The sequence below is a fragment of the Brachyhypopomus gauderio genome, chromosome 6, assembly GCF_052324685.1.
Source record: "Brachyhypopomus gauderio isolate BG-103 chromosome 6, BGAUD_0.2, whole genome shotgun sequence".
Lineage (NCBI taxonomy): Eukaryota > Metazoa > Chordata > Actinopteri > Gymnotiformes > Hypopomidae > Brachyhypopomus > Brachyhypopomus gauderio.
This window is the reverse complement of record NC_135216.1, coordinates 10,173,915-10,195,301: the sequence shown is the minus strand read 5'-3', so window position 1 is coordinate 10,195,301 and position 21,387 is coordinate 10,173,915.

Below are 21,387 nucleotides of genomic sequence, written 5' to 3'. Positions count from 1 at the left end.
TGGTTTTCTGACACACGCACGCACACATTTGAGAGGATGGTGGAGGGGAGGGGCCATGTGGGTGGGGGGTTTGCTGTATAAAGGTTGATGACATTCAAGATTAATTTACGGTTCTTTTTGCGTTGCGTACTGGAACTTGTGCAAACATTCAGAGCTGACTTATTTCATTCCAGAGAGTGGGAGAGGGTTTATTATTCCCTGCATGAAGTGTGTGTCTTCTGGTTAGGATTAGAGTCACGCGGCTCAGTGCATGTTTTCATGGGAAGGATCACTGTTATCATTAATTGAAGGATTGATGCTCAATCGAACAAAACATGTTTTGTACCTCGTTTTTGATTTGAAGGAAAGTTCTTTTGCGGCGGGACTCTGTTCAATCAAAATGAAACATTGTATAATGCTTGTTGACTGTAATCCTCTTTTCATTTTTTCTTACTTTTCTTTCTTTTTCCCCCTCTTGCTAGAAAAATAAACTTTGTTACAATATGCTGATATTGATAATGACGACTTCTGTCACATGTAACCTAATATATATTTGCCTCTAGCTTAGTCCTGTTCTAGCATGTTCTAGCTTAGTCTTGTCTTTATATGAACTTGTTCACAACACATTTATATTTAATCTTACATTGTTTCTGAATAACTGTGTGAGTGTGGGAGAGAGAGAGAGAGAGAGAGAGAGAGAGTGAGAGAGAGAGTCTCAGCTGCCATCATGGCTGCTCTAGAAGTGGGCGACCTCCCAGAAGGCCACCTGTGCTAGTGTTGGCTGGTTGAAGGACCGTCTGTCCTGGATGGGCCTTGGTCATCAGGCCCCTGGCATCTGAGCTACACGAGGCAAGCCTGCCCGTGCCTAACGCCACCAGTGTCGCTTCCAGCCTGCCGGGCCGTGTTAGTTCACAAACCCCGTGCTACAGCTGGGAGCAATTCAAATTCACACCCTTACCACAGTCATTAGGAACAACAGGTGGCCAATAGTGAGCAAACAGTAGGAGCCTGAACCTATCGGAGCAAAGCGGCACGGCGTTGCTAATCACCTCTACGGTGGCTACGGCCAGGGTGCGCGTTTGTGAATGTGCTGGCATTGTCCGAGATTGGTTTGGAGCCGCGTTCACAATGGCGCTGAGGTGGCCCTTGAATATCAATGTGGTATTGACTTGTTCAGAATTTCGGCGGCAAAGGGCTCTGCCAAGCTGGACACGTGCTACCCTCGCGTGCCGCATCAACCTGACTTCTCGAACATTAACCTAAGACCTGTTGGCGTAGGCTGCATGAGGGCGGACCTGCACCGACGGCAGTAGTAGTAAACATTCAAACCAAAGGCCAAGAAGGAGCGTTACTCGCTCAATATGTATGATGTTCATGATTAATCGCTGCTATTAATTCTTTATCGAAAGCTGCACAGTGCCGACTGCGTCGTCTGTCTTCATGCCATCAGATTCACCTCGCCATCTTTCCTAGGCATAGCTCCGCGTGACTGCATCAGCCGACCCTCCTATCCATCTACAGCGGCTTTAGTGCAGTACCGAAATCGATTTCACCGACCTCGCCCGTTATGAGATTCTAGCACGGTGCCCGGCTATGCGCGGTAATTAATGCAACGTACAAAAGGTTCCGTGACCCTGGCGGCCGTTCCGTATCGGGGACTTCAGCTAATTGGAAATGATCCATCGAATTTTCTTCCCACGTCTTTGCCCGGGAATTAATCAGGCGCTGGAGAGGTGGTGTTTAGCTTGACCTCGGCGGCGTGGAGTTGGGATGTGCTGTGGCTCCGGGTGACAAATGGACCGCTTGTGCCGGCCCACCATGGTCTCATTACTCATGTGTAAGTAAGTCAGGCAGAGTAATTACTTGCATCAGGCTCCACCTTCCTCGGTGTGTCACTGAGGGGCCTTCCCACACACACACACACACACACACACGCCACCTTACCCCCCCCCTCAGTCCTCCAGTGTTTGGGTAGTGATGAATCATAATCACGCTTCTGCACTGTCGCTAAACGAAGACTTCCAGCGTTGGGGCTACACGGTCGGTTCTTTTGTCCGTCGGTATTTAACCGATGGTTTCGAGTTTTGCAATAATCGTCAGAAATCTACAGTGTCAAACTTTATTGGGAGATATCGGTTAGTCATCACCTTTGCAACTAAAGGTTCAGTGCATGTGCACATAAACGTGTAACATGTGCACGTAACGTGTCCTCAACCTCACCCTGATGCGTCACACTTTGCTCGGTATGTCCAGTTTGTCCGTTTTGGGTATTTATGACCTTTTTTTCCAGGTTTTATTACATCTTGTACTGCAGGTCCCAAGTACATCTTGTGAGGAATAATGGCAGAATAAGGGTGGTGGTTAGAGTGGATCTTGTTTTTGGACCACAAGCTGAGGGTCAAATGTACCAGTTGTGAGTAAATTTGTCAGTCATGTGACATATTGCGGGTGAGACAGCGGACAGTTGGAGAAATAGACCACACACCACGTTGGAAACAAAGGATGGGGAAAACGTGCCCTTTTCCACGCATGAATCCTATTTTGTTCCTAACAGGAGACTATGATTCTTACAGAAACGACATTGTGTTTGGATTACAAATAATGTGGCACCTGGTGCACCTTGACAGGTACAAAGGAAGTGATGTGTAGCCTCAGAGGTGCAATAAGCTCCACAAAGAGAGAGAGAGAGAGAGAGAGCCCTGTGTGTCTGCTGTGAAGAACAGGTTGGAGATGTTATTTCATGTATCATTTATGCATGTGCCTGTATGTCTATACTCTGTGTGGTTCTCTTTCGGAGATTACAACAAAACTACTGACTTTTCACTCTAGCTTTGAGCACTCAGTGGAACTTGCTCCACTAGTACACTAACAAGTAGATTGTGCCATTTGGAGTTTTTGTTCTCATTCTCTGCTCTTCTGTGGACTCCAAAAGCCAGCCTTGGTTGATATGTTTCTTTGTGTTCATGTCTCAGCAGACTAGATGATCGTTAATATGGTTTATCGTAAGAAAACCTGTTACTGTTCAGCCATCTTAGTGCTTTGTGTGCATTTGTGGGTGCAGGTGTGTGTGTGTGTGTGTGTGTGTGTGTGGTCAGTATTCAGGGGTTGGGAGGGTTGGCTATATGCTCCAGTGAAGCACAGTCTCTGTGTGAGTTTACAGGCACCTGTAGGCCTGACTGACACTGGTGAGTCCAGGCAAGGGTAATTCTCAAATGTAATCTTTAATTCATCCATTTCTTTTTCTTTCTTTCTTTCTTTAATTCTTTCTTTCCTTCTTTCACCCACTCCCTTTCTTTTAGCTCCTACAGGCGTAACAGTGATATACAACCCAGTCATTTAGAACATAGCTTCATAACTGGTGATTCATACTGCACCTACCAGCCAGTTTGTACGTATCCCTGTTTCACATTCTCTCTTCAAACCTTATTCTGATTTGTCTTACTTGGCCCATTCTTTCAGAATTCCTTTTCCTCTTATATCCCCTTTCTCCTTTAAAGCCCCTCAGTTATAGAATAGCCTCCCAGCTCAAATTCGACATTCTAACACAGTTCCAATCGTTAAATCTAGACTTAAGACTCCCCTATTTAATCAAGCCTTCAGTTAATATTCTACATGTGAAGGTGTGCAGCTCAGGGGGCCCCAGTCATTGAGTCTTCTGGTAATCTGAGATGTTGATGCTGTCATCCAGCCATGTCATGTGATCACTCTAGTTGTGATAATGACTTGGGTGTGAAGCAATGGCTCACTGAGCCCTGATGACTGTGGTCACCTCCAGGCCCCTCCCTTTAGTTATGCTGCTGTAGGTAACCCTGTCGGAGCCACATGCTAATCAATGGCACATGAGCTATATATGTCTGTTTAAATCGATGGGTGTTTAAATTGATGTTCACAAACTCAACCTTTTATATCTTGATTGCATGATTCTACCAAAGACGATTCCATACAAGAACCTAGGAGATGGTCTGGTTTGCCAGTGGATGTACTGGTGCGGGGTTGGAAGTGCCATTGCCACAAGAGGATGTGGCTCACCATCTACATTGAACTGTGACTACTTGGCCTGGAATTAGAACTATAACTATAACTATAGAACTATATTTGAACTATAAATACGGACTTCTGCTAGCGGGCAGCCCAATGGAGGATGGGTTCCCTTTTGAGTCTTGGTCCTCCCGAGGTTTCTTCCTAATCCCCACCATCATAGGGATTTTTTACTTGCCACTGTCACCTCTGGCTTGCTCATTAGGGATCTGGACCCATACGATTGCAGAGCTGCGTTTGTGTCATGTGTTGTAAAAAGCGCTATATAAATAACGTTGACTTTGACATATCTGTAGTGTTCTTCTGTGACTGATGCACATCAGAATACATGCATCATATACACAATTAGCAATGATCATGAAAGCTGTTTTTAAGATTTTCAGCAGAATGGTGCATGTGTAAGCTCTAAGATCTATCTCTCCTACACATAATAAATATGATATATTTTCCAGTTCTATGTAAATCCATGGTTTGTGTGCGATGATATCCAAACACCTTGCACTGTAATACCCCTATATGAAGACAGCTCAGCTCAAGTGTGATTAAAGGGATTGTAGCAGTGCTGAATTACACACATGTCACTACCAGTACGCAATACTACAAAAACACTGAAAGAGTGCAAATTGAACAGATATTGGATTCCCAGTCATTCCATATGTGTATTAGGCCATTCAGAGGGAACAAGTCGTCGAGGTTTCATATGAAATATTAAAATCTGACTCAGTAGGTTGAATAAAAATGTGGGCTGAGTGCCCTGTGTTTTAATATGTGTGAATGCGTTTGCAGGATTGGCTTATGAGTGTGGATTAAAACACCTCTGTGCTTTGTGAGGTGTGTGGTAATGCCTGACTTAAAGGACTTCTCTCTCTATAACGGACTTTGATAGCCTCCCTAATCCCTGATGTGTTTTTAATGGTGGAAGGTGAAATGGAGATGGAATGCATAAATGAAAGTAGACAGTGATACACGATTAATATGAAGTGCTGGTTTTAGGGGCGGACCTTCATCTTCGGCGTAAGCGTCCTTGACTGGGACGTGATCAGAGTCGGATAAACAGCGAAGAGTCCAGGACCCTTAAAATCTTGATTAGTGGTTGTGCATTATGCTTTCTGCTGGACTGAATAATGCAGGTGTTCAACAGGTGAGCCTTGACACCAAACCCTCTCCATTTGCATTTGTTCTCTTTCTATCTCTCTCTCTCCCTCTCTCCCCACACTCTCTTGCTCTCTGTCTCTCTCCCTCTGTCTGTTTTTCCTCCCTTTCTTTCTCTCTTGCTCTCTGTTTGCGCTTGCACATTGTGTTATTCATAGACACACACCTGGGCGCTGTGCACCTGGGCCTGCTGGCTGTCAGATAATGGCACATTGCCAGTTCCTGTCCAGACCAGGAACTGCACAAATACATGTGCATGTACACACACACACACACACACACACACACACACACACACACACACACACACACACACATTCACCACCCACTCTTCTCTCTGATAGACATGAACCAGCTCTCTCCTCAGTAAGGAGAGACACGCGGACCAGCGTTTCACCACTGAGTGCCAGTAGAATGAGGGGAGATAAGGAGAGTATGGAATGCACTGTACAAGTACCCGATGATGCTTCCCAGAACTCTGCCCCCCAGCCATGTGCTGTCAGGACAGGAATTACCTTTTGGGAGGAGAAGACACAGGTCTGCGTAATGGCCCCCACACAGGGGCGAAGGGGGGAAGCTCCAGGGGGCCGGCAGGCAGGTAGATGGGTCTGGCTGCGGGAGAAGGGTCTGGCTGCGGAGGATAAACTGTCAAGAGCAGCTCTGGATTGCTGGAGATCTGGCAGAGCCCTCAGAGAGAGAGAGCCTCGCGTCTGAGGACACGCTATAATAGTGACAGTGATTTGGAAGAGTGGGGTTGGAATATCAGCATCTTCATTTTGGCAACAGTGGTGAAGGACAGAGATGGATGGGGAGAGGAGGTTATCTAGGCTCACGGCCAGACGTCTCTCCATCCCCTCATCCCTCCCCCTCTGTCTGAGAAACCAGCCTGAACGGACGCACAGATACCGCAGCATATAATATCAGAACAAGTAAGGGAGCGAACCGGGCAGTGACATGCCCTTCTCTTGCCGAGCACCACCACCATCATCTCCACCCTTGTTCTGAAGTTACAGGTCTGCACCGCACCTGGGTGTGGGAGAGGATTTCGCCGCTAACAGTGGGGGTCTCTGTGTGGTCTCTGGGGAACCCAAGAGAAAAGGACGGGCAGGGTGTGGGGGGGCATGAGAAAGACCCCCACCATGAAAGCAGGGCCAGGGCCAGGGCCCCGTGACGAGAGCCGAGGGGGTAATTGATGGAGCCAAACACGTCTGTTGGCCTCGCCTTGCCTCTGTGCACTCCCCAGCCGTCCCCTCGGGGTGAGAGAGAGAGAGAGTAACCTTCGCGATCACACACAGACACCACTGTCCTGCTCCACCCGCCATACCGGACCGGAGTCCAGCCAGCCCTCGAGGTCGCCGCAGGTCAAAGGGGCAGATGTTCTCTCAAGGACATTCAAAGGATGAAGGGCTGCTTTTCATCCTCTCGTTTCTACCGACCTTTTCTCCCGAGTGGTCATTCTAGAAGCGTGGGTCATGGCGGAAATGTCGAGAGGCCGGTTGTGTGTAGGGCCTGCATGAGAAGGTCCTTTCATCAGGCCCATGTAAGGAGGGCGCGGTTCTGAATGCAGCAAGACACTTTGCATGGTGGCATCTGACTCTTTGGTCGTTCCGCTGTGACCCCGAGTCGTGCAACATTTGCTTATTGTCAAGCTGAATGAAAATTGAGCTTTTGACTTTTTTTTTAAACACGTATAATCTGCTTATGGTGAGCAAGAGTCAAACGGCAAGTGGCATTCAGTTTAAAGTTAAGGATGTTAAGGATCCTTGACCAACCATATTCATGAACCCAGGATTTGAGTGTGGAAGAGCTTAAAGAGCAGAAAGTGTGTAGATTGGTCTGCTCTATGTGTGTGTGTGTGTGTGTGTGTGTGTGTGTGTGTGTGTGTGTGTGTGTAAGATCACGTGTGTGTACATTTAGCTCTAATCAACATGTTCTGCATTGGTGACATGGCAGTTTGCACAGGTGTCTCATCCCACAGCCACTTGTATTTGCATTTGGCTTCTAAACAAGCGTTTACAATGCACACAGCAAAGTGCACACACATGCACGCACACAGTGCTTTATTATTAAACCACTTCAGCTGAAGCCATTTTGCCTGTTTCAAACCTTTGTTTTATATTGTGCTTAACACACAACACATTAATTCTTTATTCGTTAATTTAGCTTTGAGTCTCTCTCTCTCTCTCTCTCTCTCTCTCTCTCACACACACACACACTCACACACACACACACACAATAATTAATTCATTTCACTGATGGACACAGACCTTGAGAAAATTACCAACTGTAGTAGTTTACCTCAGCAGAGACACATCCCCCCTCTCTCTTTCTGCCTTTGACGTATCTCATGGGTGAACAGGTAGCATGTGGATCTCTACCCACTGCTCCAGACTGCACCAGTGCTCATTGTCCAGCTGAGTAATTACTCCATGCTTTATGGTGCAGGCTGGGGTGGGGTGGGGGACTCGCACCCGTAATGTATTTTGACAGCTGCGGTGAGCTCAGAGAGGCTAAGGCGAGTAGCCATCAGTGCCCAGCTCCTGCTTAATGATGGGAATGTGAACAGCACACCTGTGGCCTCCGCTCATGAGCTCACCGGCTGCCTGGGCCGCTCGCCTGGTGCTAACCTGCTGCTGGCCCAACGCTGACCCAACACTTATCCAATGCTGACTCAACACTGATCCAATAACTGGCTCAATGCTGGTCAGTGTTGACTCAGTACTGGTCCTATACTGGCCCAACGCTGACCCAGGACTGATCCAACACAACCTAATGCGGATCCAGTGCTGGCACAATGATGGGTCCCACATTGGTCCAGTACTGACTAAACACTGATGCAAGACTGCTCTAATGTTGACCCAACACAAGATAAATGCACCAACAGTGGCCCAATTCTGGCCCAACACTAACCCAACACTGCACCAACACTGAACCAAAGCAGACTCAAAACTGGACCAACCCTGACTCAATGCTTGTCCCAACACTGACCCAACACTGCACCAACGATTGCCCAATGCTGGCCCAACACTGCATTGGTCAAGTGCTGGCTCAAGCTACCACTTATTGGTTCATTCAGCCACTTGTATCGAGACTTAAATCAGATCAAAAAGTCTTTTTTCCACCTCTAGCATTGTTCGAATATGGTCTATGCTTCAAGGCCATACATAATCAATATGCAGAACTCAAGATGCATTTGATTCCTTCTGGCTTGATGACTGTAACTCTCTCCTTATAGGCATTCCCAATAAAAACATCCACGTTCAAAACACCGCTCCCATAATTCTGTCATGTCATGTTATAAGATGTGCCCACATCACTCTCAAATCTCCGCATATTCTCGCATCCCCGTGCTTACCTGAACTCCTACACCCATATTCTCCTCACTTAGGTCTTGTAATGTTGGCCTTCTGTCCATACTGATGTCTAAATTGGTCTCTGTAGGGGGCATGTTGGTCCCCAAATTATGGAATACCGTACTACAATCTGTCTTTGTTCCTCACTCCCTGCTTTAGGTCAGCACTTAAGCTGTATTCTTTCTCTCAGCATTTCCACTCCTTGATGCAATAACGTGCAGTATTGTTGCCTGGCTTTTGTCTGTCGATTTGTCTTTGTGTGTTTTGTCTTGTCTTATGTCTGCATTGCTCTCGTCTGAGTTTTGGGTCCGTACACTTTGTGGAGCGCGACCTTGAGGATGAGAAAGGGACTATACAAATGAAACGTATTATTATTACATTAAATGAGCACCTATAATGGCTGTGCCATTAGAGCCATTGTCATCAGCCTCTCTGCGTGCTCATGGTCTCCAGCTACACATAATTCATCATGTGCTGCTGCTATCTACATTGATCATGTGCTGGGCTGCGATTACATGTTTGTATCTCAACAAGGACATGTTTGGTGCAGCATAAATCCTTAAAGAATTTGACAATCGAATTGCAGAATACTAACATAGCAAAACATGAACACGTTAGCCTACAGAAATCTTTCAAAAGATGGTTTTATTTCATAATTTCAGAATTTCTATTCCCTGCTTTTCTCTGTCTGTTTGAGCGAAATGAATTATGGCCATTGAAATCACTCGAGCGGGAGCTGATCTGTGCAGTGGGAGTGCTTGTCTGCTCAGTCTCTGTGGACGTGTGAGAGGCGTGAGAGTGCTATACCTCCCCCCCCGCCTCACCTGCACTCCACAAGGACAGAAGGCTGTGGTTAGACCACAGAGGGCAAAAAAAAAAAAAGTTGCCTCTTCTTGCCTCCTGGGAGTGGACTGCCCCCCCACACCCCTCCCGAGACAGGCTGCATGTGTGGGAGACAGACCTCAGGCCTCGTCGCACACTGGTACTGGAGCATCCTCTGCATTCCTGCCCCAGGACTCACCCTCAGCGGGGCTCCGAGGTCCAGCCCCCCCCCCCCCCCCCCCTCCCACCCTGCCAATCATCTCAACACCACCACGAGAACAGTTTGTTAGATTACTGCTCGTGACTTCTTAGTCACATATTGTCACACAGTGCTTTCAGTCCTCAAAGCGATGCCAGGGACTGTTCAACTATTATTCTTCATCTGCTTGTTTGTCTGTTGTTTATAATTGAATGCACCTGTCATGCCAGATTTATGGATGCAAACTAGTGTTATTTATTATTAGTGCCATAACACTTTCACTCTCAATGTGCTTGACATGTGCTTGTATCATAAAGTGCACTACGTGAGTCCGGAAACCCGAGCTCCGTTGCTGTAACAGTCCTCCATGTGAATGGTTTGGTGGGGTGTGGGTGGGAGCAGGCTGAGTTCTGCCTGCACTCCCCTCTCTGCTCCTGCGCTCTGGAATGCGACATGCGGATCTTGTCTGCTCCTGCGTTTCGGCAGACGAGGTCGACTTGCCAGAACGAGTGTGTGTCTCAGCGTGGCTCAGTTGAACACTCTGCCCTCCCAAAAACCTCAGACATATGGTGACGTGCCCTGATTACTATGCATTGATAATTTGAGAGTTCATGGCTTTTTTTTTATCACTTACTAGTCTCCTTTAAACGGCTAATTCTGTTGTGGTCTTCCACAGAAAAAACCTTTGTTAATTTGGGATCCAAGATGCACAGAGCTTGAAATGTGCCTTTGACTGCAACGATCTAGTTCACGGATAATACAGTCACCACGCCAGTTGTTTCCTGGAGTAGGAACACATATCCACTCCATTTATACCTTTCTGAGCAACAAATTGTCATTTCCAGTGTTACTGGGACATTTCCTCCAGTTATTACACTCTTTTTGACTTATTGCTCCAACTCCAGACACGGATCCTCTCTTGAAACACAAATAGCGAAGTGTTGATTTTTGCGTACGAGTATTTGCTCGCGTGCCGTTAAATATATCTGCCTGTCGCCGAGAGACAAACGCTGTGGTCTCATCATCACAGCTTCGTGTGACGGATCTCCTGTAGTGACGATGAATGCCCCACTGAACCAGCCTCCAACCTCATTGAGCTCCTACTGCTGCAATTTCCCCCACAAACGCGTTCGGCTTCGTATGAAACGTTTGCGGGATTTGTTTCTGTCATGTTGCATCTATTTCCGCTTACCAGTCTCCAGGCTCCTTTGTTAAAACAGAGATGAACGGGAGAGAGAGGAGGACGGAAATGAAATCCATGTTTACCCAATTGAAGCTGCAAAGCAATTTTGATTGAACGAGCGGCACAAATTTGAGTGCGCCATTGATGTCCTATTCATCTCTGTTAATGTTGTTACTGTGAAAGGCCAAATTGCATCTCAGAGCAACTGGATTATAGGCATTTGTAAGAGGTTTGCAGACACAAAGACAGTTAGAAGCCTTAGACAGTGTGTGGGGGGGGGGGGGGGGTGCAAAGCCCCCACACTGCATCCAAGACTTCCTCCGAAGGATCACAGTTGACAAATCAGTTGAATCTTGCTGAACAAATGGAATAAATCGCTCTGTCGAGTACTGCTCTTCATATGAACGTAGCATAGTGTCCTTTTTGACATGTCAAAGTGTCTATTTTTCTTGTACGAAATTTTACTCCACAATTATGTTATAGATTTGAAAAAAAGGATTAATGATTTATTTAACTGGACACATTTTTTTGGGTCAATTTCACATTCGTGCAAGTAAGATTCTGTTCTTCTCTCTTGCAGAGAACAATAACACTCCTCATCTTCAGTTTCAATCCATTTCTTCAGTCCAATAGATGCTTTCAAGCATTTTTTTTTCAGTACTCTCTGAGTGTTCTAATGCCTCGTTGACTTCCTTGTCACTGCCTAAGTCCCCAGTGTTGCTGAATATGGTATAGAAGTTGTGTATGGCACAGTTTACAGTTAGTGCACTGCTACTGGTCACGCACCATCCCTGAGTGTTGTAATGCCAAGCAAGTCTGAGCCCTGCATGAACATATGTCTGCAGGAAGATGGGGGAAATTGCGAGAAGTTGGACACTGAGGCTGCCGTGTTTATGCTTGTGTTTTGTGGGAAGGGCTGATCGCATGCACACTTTGCCAAATGTAATTGTGGCTTCACAGGGCCACTTGCCTACGCACGGCTGGTCCTGAGGAGCAGGAGGAGGGGGGGGGGGGGGGGGGGGGGACACGGGGAGAAACCGGACACTTATTCACTGGGCTATGAAAAGACCTGTAAACAATCACTCCAATGGGGTCGGCAGAGTGCTGGGAACTGGCGAAGAGATCCAGGCTGCTGGGAGGGGCAGGGCCCACACACTCCCCGTCCTGACCCCAGCACCCGAGCAGCTGCCACAGGGAGACGGAGAGTGGACGAGGGCCCTCCACGCCTCCCCCCCACACACACACACACACACATACACACACACAGTGTCATAAGCCCCCTTAAAGAGCCGCCTGTCCCATTCAAGAACAGCCTAATCCTCTCTCAGCCCCCCCCAGCCTCTCTCCCACCATGAGCAAACTGGAGCCAGTCTGGCTGAATGGCGATCCCAGTCCATCACGAGCCAGCCAGGGCTCTGCTCCCTTTGAGTCTGAAAAAGACACTTAACTTCATGGTGTTGCACTTCAATGTGCTTTTGGTTTTGCCATTATGGGAGAACCGTTGACTCAGACTCAATATGGCCTGAGGACAAAGCTTGCGTGGCACTGTATTGTCAGCGTTTGGCCAAGTAACTAAGCTCTTAAACCCAGGCCTCTTTAACACCTGCAGTTGATTGGAGGCATATGGGCCTTTGATAGGCTCACAATTGGTCATTGATATCACTTGATATTTGTCCTAGAATTCACTCAGGTTGTTAACTGAGAAAGGGAAAGGATGATTAGTCTATTCTTCATAGAGTTCTTCGGGAGGTTCTAATTCTGAAGTGGAAGGAACATGCAGGTGTGTGTGCTTGTGTGTGCGTGTGCGTGTGTGTGTGTGTGTGTGTGTGTGTGTGTGTGTGGATGCACCATGAGATCAGAGTGCATTCTGGTTCTTTTTCAGAACAATACCTCTCAGACCTCTCACTCAAATAGAGAAAATGCTCTCAGCAATCTACTTATAATTTTTTTCGAGTGGGGGGGGGGGGGGGGGGGGGGATTGTGATGTATGGCATTGTAGCTTATTTATCCTTTCACAGAAGCTTGGCTAGACACTGCTTGTCTCTTTATGGTTAGTGAAGCTTAACAACTTCCATGGCAGGTCGACCAATTTGCACCCACATCCTTCCTGAGAGCGTTAGAACTGAGCTTGGTTACCTAGTTACTTTCCCTTTGGAAAAGAAAAAAACCTACCTGTTGTATGGTCATAGCACCCTACCATTAGAAATTCATTGGACTGCATGATGCCATGTCTATGGCTGAATTACAGTCTCAGAGGTGATTCTCAATTGAAAACCTGAGCCTTGGAAACAAAGACTGAGATCGGGGACAAAGGGCAGTTCTGCACCGCAGGTGACGAAGAATAATCACTGGGCCCAATTATTAGGGTGACGTCAGTGCCGCGCGATTGTCCTGTGCATTTGCAAAAGTGGATGCCTAATGCCATATTATTGAATTTGTTAGCAACTTCTGCAATATAAAACATATAAGAAAGGCCCGTGACTACGGTAGAGCCCACACAGTGGACCGGTGAGACAGTTGTGGACCCTCCGCTTCCTTCACGGCATAAGCAGCTTTGGCAGTGTATTACTACAGGGAGCCCAAGAGACGCTGAACGCAGATTTACACTGGAGGCGATTTACAGAATGTGCTCATATTCTGTGTCGGCTGAATTGAGTCATATGTTTTTGTCTGTCTGAGTATTTGTTCAATATTAATTTGCATGTTTATGTTCATATCTGTGTTCAGTTTATTGTGTGTGTGTGTGCGTGTGCCTGGCTGATTGCAAGCGTTCAGATGTTTGTGTTTGAATGCGGGTGTGCATGCCCAATGCGCCGTCTATCTCAGGGTGTGTGTGTGTATGTGTGTGTGTGTGTGTGTGTGTGTGTGTGTGTGTGTGTGTCTCCTGGTGGTGGCACACATTTGGAGGGCTGCTCATCTGCATCGCCCCATGCCCCATCAGCTCCATCAGGACCTGGGAGAACAAAGCCCAAACATTTCCACAGCCACGCGCCTGCAGGGAGAATACTCATCATAATTAGCCCGATGATGAGGCCCTGTAATGCGGCACACAGCAGGTTCCTGTCTGCTCTCTCTCCCCTTCCCTTCTTCCCTCTTTTCCTCCTTCCCTTTCCATTCTCTCTCTCTTTCTCTCTCATTTCTCTCTTACTAAGGAGAAAAATGGAAGGTGGAGGAAAGATTTTGACTTTACATCGTTGTCTTTAGAAACCACTGTCTTTAGATTATTTTTTTCCATTAAATGTAAGGTTTTAAAGCACCTAGATATGCAGAGGTCAGAGAGACCTGCAAACTCCTCATCCTTCTGCCTATTTATAGCCCCTGAACACAGAATTATGATCTGTATTTACCTTGTTTACATGAATTTGATGGCTTGTGGAAAATAATTGGTTCTGAAGCAGCGAGATGCGGATTCGGAGGCAGGAATCAGGGAGGGTTTGTTATGGAAGCACCTCGGTGTTTTGCTGCCTCCCCACCTGGAGAAGTGGCACGCTGCCCGACCGCGGCTGGGAGGTCCGTTTGGCTGCGTGCAAACTCAGCCCGCAGACAGCCGTGTACCATCATTAAATCTGCATTTCAACACACGCCTCGTCCCAGCGCCCCTCCCTGGAGATGAGCCCTGCCCACGGTCCACTCGGCAGAGGGCACGGGGGGAGGGGGGGAGGATCTCTCACTCAAATCACAAGTTCACGAAGCGAGAACCCACAATTCTTCCAGTTTTTTTGAACTGGTGTGCCGATCGCATCTTTTCAATACGTTGTGCAGCCCTGGAGATGTTATCAGCTGTTCAGCACATTTCACCATTATTCTTTTTGGTTATTTCCCCTACAGTAAACATGGAAGTCCTTGTTATGGTTATGAGGTATCAGTCATCAGCTGTGGTTTGTTATGGGCTTGATTAATACTGTCTGGCCTAAACAAATGGTGTAGGACCCCTGCTGCTGCTGAGAGCGATGGACAGGCTGCGAGCCATAGCGAGGGCGGAACGGCTTTGGCTGGGAATGACGTTGCAGAGTGATTCCAGCAGAATAGCCTCCTGTCTGGAGATGTGTGGCGTGCTAACAGGTTGCCTTGACCGGCTTGTGATGGCGCTGGAACGCTAGCACACGCTAGCACACGCTAGCACACAAAAACAGTACAGCTTTCTTTTAATATTGGACCATGCCAACAGTAATGTTAGATTAGGCCCTTCCAGTGTTTGTCCCATGAGTCACTTTCTTTAACTGATTTTACAAGAAAAATATAGAATAATGTGAGGTAATGTCACTTCTGTTTTTCCTGTTTTATTCTATTATTCTGAAAAATCTTTAACTGTGCATTTAACTGAAATCTTCTGCATTGTTTATCTTTTAGGACATTAGTGAAAATATTTGAGAACTCATAGTATGTATATATTTCTTATTTGTGTCTGACAATGATGATGAAAGTATCAATGTGCTTGTTCCTGTGAGTCTAAGAAAGACAGACTGACATTGAGACAGAGAGTAAGAGATGGAGAGGGATGGAACTCTGTGTGTGTGTGTGTGTGTGTGTGTGTGTGTGTGTGTGTGTGTGTGTGTGTGTGTGTGTGTGTGTGTGTGTGTGTGTAAGCGAGCATGAGTTTATCTGTGTGGAGAGCCATATGGGCCCGGGTGGTGGGGGGTGGGCTGAGCTGATGGGCCACCGGTGCAGTCTGGGCTGCGGTCTGGGCCTCTCCAGTGCTCCTCCTGCCACCCCCTGTGTTCCGCACACACACACACACACGCTGTGTTCCACACACACACACACACACACACACACACACACACAGACGCTGCGTTCCACACACACACACAGTCACATGCGGCGGGCTCCTCTTGCAGCCCAGGCAGATGGCACCCCTTGCCCGCGTGCCAGGAAAAAGCATGCAAATTAAAGGTTATACCCAGCAGGTTTGAAGCAGGGCCAGTGCGGGGTGGCACAGCAGCACGCGCCCACCTGCTTATCAGCCCGGAGACATCTGGCTCGATTTTGTGGAATGAGCACGATTGCTAGGAGGAATAACTGTCATCTGTTCAGCCTGCTCGCGAGCCCTCTGCGAGCTTCTCCCCGGCCTTATGAGCGATACTTTCACTGCTCTTAAAAGATCTCATTAGCTCTTAAATACTGTTGTAGAATCCGTCGTGCTGCCCAGCGCAGTGTCCTCAAACGGCTGCAGACGGTTTTTGTGTACAAGGCCCAGCGGTTCGCAGGTTTCGTGGGGTTTTTTTTTGAGTCAGGGAGTCTGGGTCCCCTGACAGGCTGCGGAGACTGCAGGAGCAGACAGGTCCTGGTGAAGGCTTACCAGCATGGCCGTCTGACTTCTGTCCATAATTGTTTTCCAATATGCTCTCAAGCTTTGCTGTATGTCAGAGGACAGAATACTTTGACTCAAAGTAAGTTTCCAGATGGTCTATATTCATGCTCTATATAGCTTAACTGCCCCGTGTGTAACAATTAAAATATATCCAGCACTAAAGAAACAGTTCAACATTTGAGGGATTTAAAGGGATTTGATGGATTTTTTTTTCTACCTGAACGAAGTCCGACTCTTTAAATGAAGGTCTGTAATGGGTGTCCAACTTTATCCTTTCAAACAGTTGTGGCGTTGCAGTCAAAATGTAAACACTTAATTTTTATACATCTCCAAAATGATTTCCAACATTTTTCAGAGTTGTAACATCGTGTTTTGTTAATGTGTGCTTCACGCTTCCATGAGTTATAATGAAAGACAACACATCAACATCCTCGTGCTATTACTTCAATCTTCCGGAAGCATCTGATAAACACAGACATGCGTGTAATCTTACAGCCTGCCTGGGCCTGCTCTGTCCTGGTTTGGATGTTATGTGTAATGATTATTCTTCCTGGAAGTGCATGACGTATATGAGTGTAGCTCTCTGGACGTGGGCAGTCTTCCCTCAGCGCAGTTCTGGGCAGTTCACCAATCACAGCTCTTCTTATCGGGCGCAGGAAAAAGGGTGTTGAGGCCTTTATATTAACAGAGATGGGTGTTGTTACTGCACTGGGAAAAAACGTCTCAGTTAGAGGTAACGGTAATCTGCAGAGCTCCTAATTTCTCAGTACAACTTCCAGGGAACAAACTCTGTTAGGCTTTGTTCTTGTCTTTTTAGAGACTATAATAAAATGATAAGATTCACAATGCTATCGTTTTGAGTATAGGAAAATTGGAAAGCAGTCCAGGTTTAATTAAATTAAATGCAACAGGAAGACTGAATGCAGTTCTGTGCCCTCTGGAAGCCCCTGGGCCTTGGAGAGCCCCAGAAGGATCTTCAGGGGTGAACAAATCAGTCAGTCAGCGCTGCATATTAAAAAAAAATATTGCCAAACTTTTAAAATGTATTCAATAAGAACTTTGGATCCAGCCATATGTGTGGTAACGCACATACTCTCACTCCATCACTAGGACAGAAAGTCAATCAGTCTCCATTCTATACTTTTCAATAATTTCCATTAATGTGTTCTTCAATTCAAACATGTGGTGAAATATTTTCCCCCCTTTTTCCGAACCTCATACTCTTAATGAAGAATTAATCTCTTGTATTGGACAATGGGTCTTTGACTGGAGATGAGAATGGGTAAAGGGGGGCTCTGTGATTGGCTAAGCTGCGAAGCGCAGGGCGGGATCTCTGAGTCCAGGCTGAAGCGGGCCGGGTGGGTGGTACACCGGGGCGAGTGCTCTCTGCGGGCTGCGTGTGCTCTCTGCGGGGACGACCCGAGTCCCGCTGCTCTTCCCTGCTGCTCAGTCTCGTCTCACAGATCCCGATGCTGAGGAATGCTGAGGAATGCAAGATTTCTGTCTCACACACAAACACCCAAAACCTAAAACATTTAATGGAATTTCATTTTTGTTTTTTTTGTTTTTTGCCAAAGTAATATGTAGTCTAAACAAAGCTACATCTCCCACTGCCACCTTCTATTAGATTTAAGCAAACCAACGTTTGCGACACAACCCTTGTGTGTTCGGCGTTCGCCAGTCGAGGCTGTGCACGGCTGGGAGAGTGTGGGGTTGCGTGCGGCCGAGCGTTCTCACTCACCGTTATCTTGTGCTGCTCTGTCTCTGTGTGGCAGGTTGATTGAATGTGGCTGTAATTGGAAGTGAAGTGAACTCGATGCGGTGGGCCAGGGCTCAGCCGTGGGTTCGCCCAGCCCGAGTGGGAGTGAGAGGGCCCGTGGGTTAGCCATAGGGCAGCCTCCCAGCCTTTCAAAAGTGCCCCCTGCATATCAGCGGTCCTGCACAGCAGGCCCTGAGCACCTGACAGACAGTGAAGGAATCCATCAGCAACCAGTGCGAAATACCAGCGTCTGAGCCTAAAACGGAGAGAGAAAGAGGAAGAGAAGGAGCATGTATGTCTGCGCTTGTGTGTGTGTGTGTGTGTGTGTGTGTGTGTGTGTGTGTGTGTGTGTGTGTGTGTGTGTGTGTGTGTGTGTGTGTGTCTGCATGTGTGCACAGGGGGTGGGGGGTGAGAGTGAACTCACTAGTCAGGGGGGCGAAGTGCTCTTTGTTTTGGAGTATTCTAGCCAAATGCACCCACGGTTAATTGTTTTTCATTCTCATTTTCTCTGTTTATACAGCTCCACTAAGCACCCGCCAGCTATTTGAAGGTTGATTTGCTTGACACTTTAATTGCCAAAAAAATCATTTGGATTTTCCTGGCCTTTTTTTCACCCTTTCATGTGTCAGGGCTTCATCTACACAGCCGTTGGTGTTTATGGTGGTAGGGATGAGGAGGAGGAAGATGATGATGGCACACAGGGACTGTTAGCAACCTGTGGTGCGTGTAGGTGACGTGCCATTGGCAGGTTTGAAATGCCATGTGTCCAGGAGTGACTTAGCACGGGCCCGAGCCCGGCAGTCACTGGAGTGGGGAGAGGGCACTGGCCACCCAAGAATCAGTGTCTCCTGGCTCAGTGTCTCAGTGGTGGTGTCTCACTAAATTCCTTGAATTGTGGGTGTGTGAGTGAGTGGGTGGAGTTCACCCTGGGGTCAGTATGTAGATGACGAAGAGCAGGAGCAGTCGATCCGTCCTGGTAGAAGACTTGTGGCTGTTCAAAATGTTCATGCAAACAAGGGCTTAACACATACCGAACTACCCTGATACATTTACAGTCTGCAGCGTTACGATGCATACCTCTCGTTGAGATTACCTTCACCGTTCTGGGTTGCATTAGGGTAGGGTTGGATTTAAGCCCAGCAGACTAGGGATCTCCAAGCCTGGAGCTGGGTACCATTGGCGTACAACTGTTTCCACACAGCTGTGGAGTGGGTGAAGAGGAGAGAGAGAAAAGGCAGGCAATGTCATGACTAGGGCTAGACTGTGTCATGGGGGTCTCATGACCTTTTTTAGCTGTTGGCGATTAGCTGATTGGGAGGGGTGTCAGAAACTGCTTGGACACCCTCACACCCCCCCCCCCCCCCCCCCCCCCACATGTTCACACAGACAGCATACATGAGCTTCTCTTTCATCAAGCACATTATTTACACACTGTTGCTTTTTGCATTCTTTGTCTCATGTGTCTGGTTTAACATGTGGGTTGGCACTAATGGGTTTGCAAAATAAAAATAAAAATACTGAACACTGAACATATGTCAGGATTCCTTTAGTTTTAACATAAGATACATCATGATGAAGCACATTGTGTAACTTCTCCCAGACATTAGCCTTCACATTCATCCTCATGCCAATACACCTATAAGTAAAGTAGAGTTTTTACAGCCAATATTACTTATAAATAACCTGCCCTTACATGACAATATAATAAAATACTGCAACCAAGAATCCCTACCGTCTGAGAAATTACAACATGAAGCTATTTCTCGAGTGGGACCACCACAGACACATCCACTTTCTTAATCTTTCCACCGTAGGAGAGTTGAACCAGGTACTTCCGTCTTACTCTCATCAAAAACCATTCAGGACACACTGGAGCATCTGCCAAACATCCACCGAGACCATGTTTACGGAGCGGATTAAATCTGTGGATGGGGAGCTTACAACCAAAAAATAAATATCAACAGGACTTTTTTTTTCCTAAAAGAGGAACCATAAAAACACTGTTTTCAGGAAGATCTCATTACTTATGTTAGCGTCTCATTATTTATGTTATTCATACCCTGTAATAAAGGGTATCGCTTTTTTGGTGATTCCATATTTTGATATTTTCTCAAGTATACATCAGAGGAAAATACATTCAAGAAAAAATTCTTGTCCAGTGTACTTTGATATTTAGTCTTAAATACAGGGCTCTGTGAAATAACATTCCAGATCCATGAACACAGCTCTAGTAATGAACTAACCCTTGACAGTCGTGAGGTACCACAGAGTTCTGGGGCAGAAGCCCAGAGCCAGGAGGTGCTTACAAGTGCACAGCACACAGAACAGGATGGCGGCACTTCCAACAGTAACACTGTGACTCATAGAGCTGTCTCTGGGCACTTGCCCTGGGCAAAGTGCAAATTAAATCCTTCGAAGCTCGGAGCAGAGCCCTGGCTGTGAGGAGGGGGTGGGTCAACGGGTGTGGGACTTGGTCTGGACAGCAAGGCCTGCAGGCTCACTGTCATCTGACTGTCAGATCTATACTAAGTTCGTCTTCTCATAGCCCAAAGAGATCTGGATAACACAGGTAGGTCTGGGGGCCAATCCGACGTGAGCTATCTTTGCATGTCCAAGCAGACCAAAGGTCAGTCTGACAGTCACACGGGGGAAGATGGTGGTGACGGACGTGCGGACGCTCGTGAAAACCTACGGTGATGTGAGACACATTCTGCATATTGTTGTCGCTTGACGTTTAGAATGACATATATGTTTGAAACTTCTCCTGTTGATAATGATAACACAAATGTACTATGAGATCACACTGCTCCGCACGGTTTTACGAGTGTGTGTGTGTGAGGGCAAAGGGCCTGCGTGTGAGATAGCCCTCAGCTCTCCACTGCCTCTTCATGTTGGTGCACCGCCCCAACCGGCATTCCTGCCCTATCAGTGGACACAGTTCCAGCGCCTGCTCTGGACTGGACTGTGTCACGGCTCTGTGACAGGGAGTCTGGAGCTCCCCATCCCAATTTCCCACTGCTCGGTGATCTGTTTTCTGTTAAGCAGGCTCTGTGATAAGATGCAGGTTCACCTACCCCGTCTTCGTTTTTTTTTTTTTTTTTCCCAGCCCAACAGACTCTTTGTGTCTGTCCTCCCCCTGGTCTCCTTCCACAACCTCCGTGCACGAAAACGCTGAAGATAAATGACTTGTCTGCAATGTGATGCCTGCTGTTCTTTGGCGATTTTAACCCAAATAACATGTGACGTGCTTTGTGTGGGTGAGCATTCCATCTACAGGCTTTGGGCTTGCGTGGGGTCACCGTTACAAAGCCCTCGGATCCTGCTGCATCCTGAGAGGAGCGAGAGCCCCAGAGATGCAGTCATGTGACTGTCCTGGTGTCCTGGTCAACGCAGACTTCCTGATCTTCTTAGCTGGGCTTCTGGACTGAGCAGGCAGCAGCAGCAGATCACAGAGCTGTGTGGGAGAGTGATAATAATTTGAAACACTGACTAAAGAACCGCCTGTGATATAAGAGCCTACGCTGAATGGTGATTCAGCTATGCTGTTCCCTAAGGGACCAACCATTGCTTCAACCAATGAAAGAAACTCAA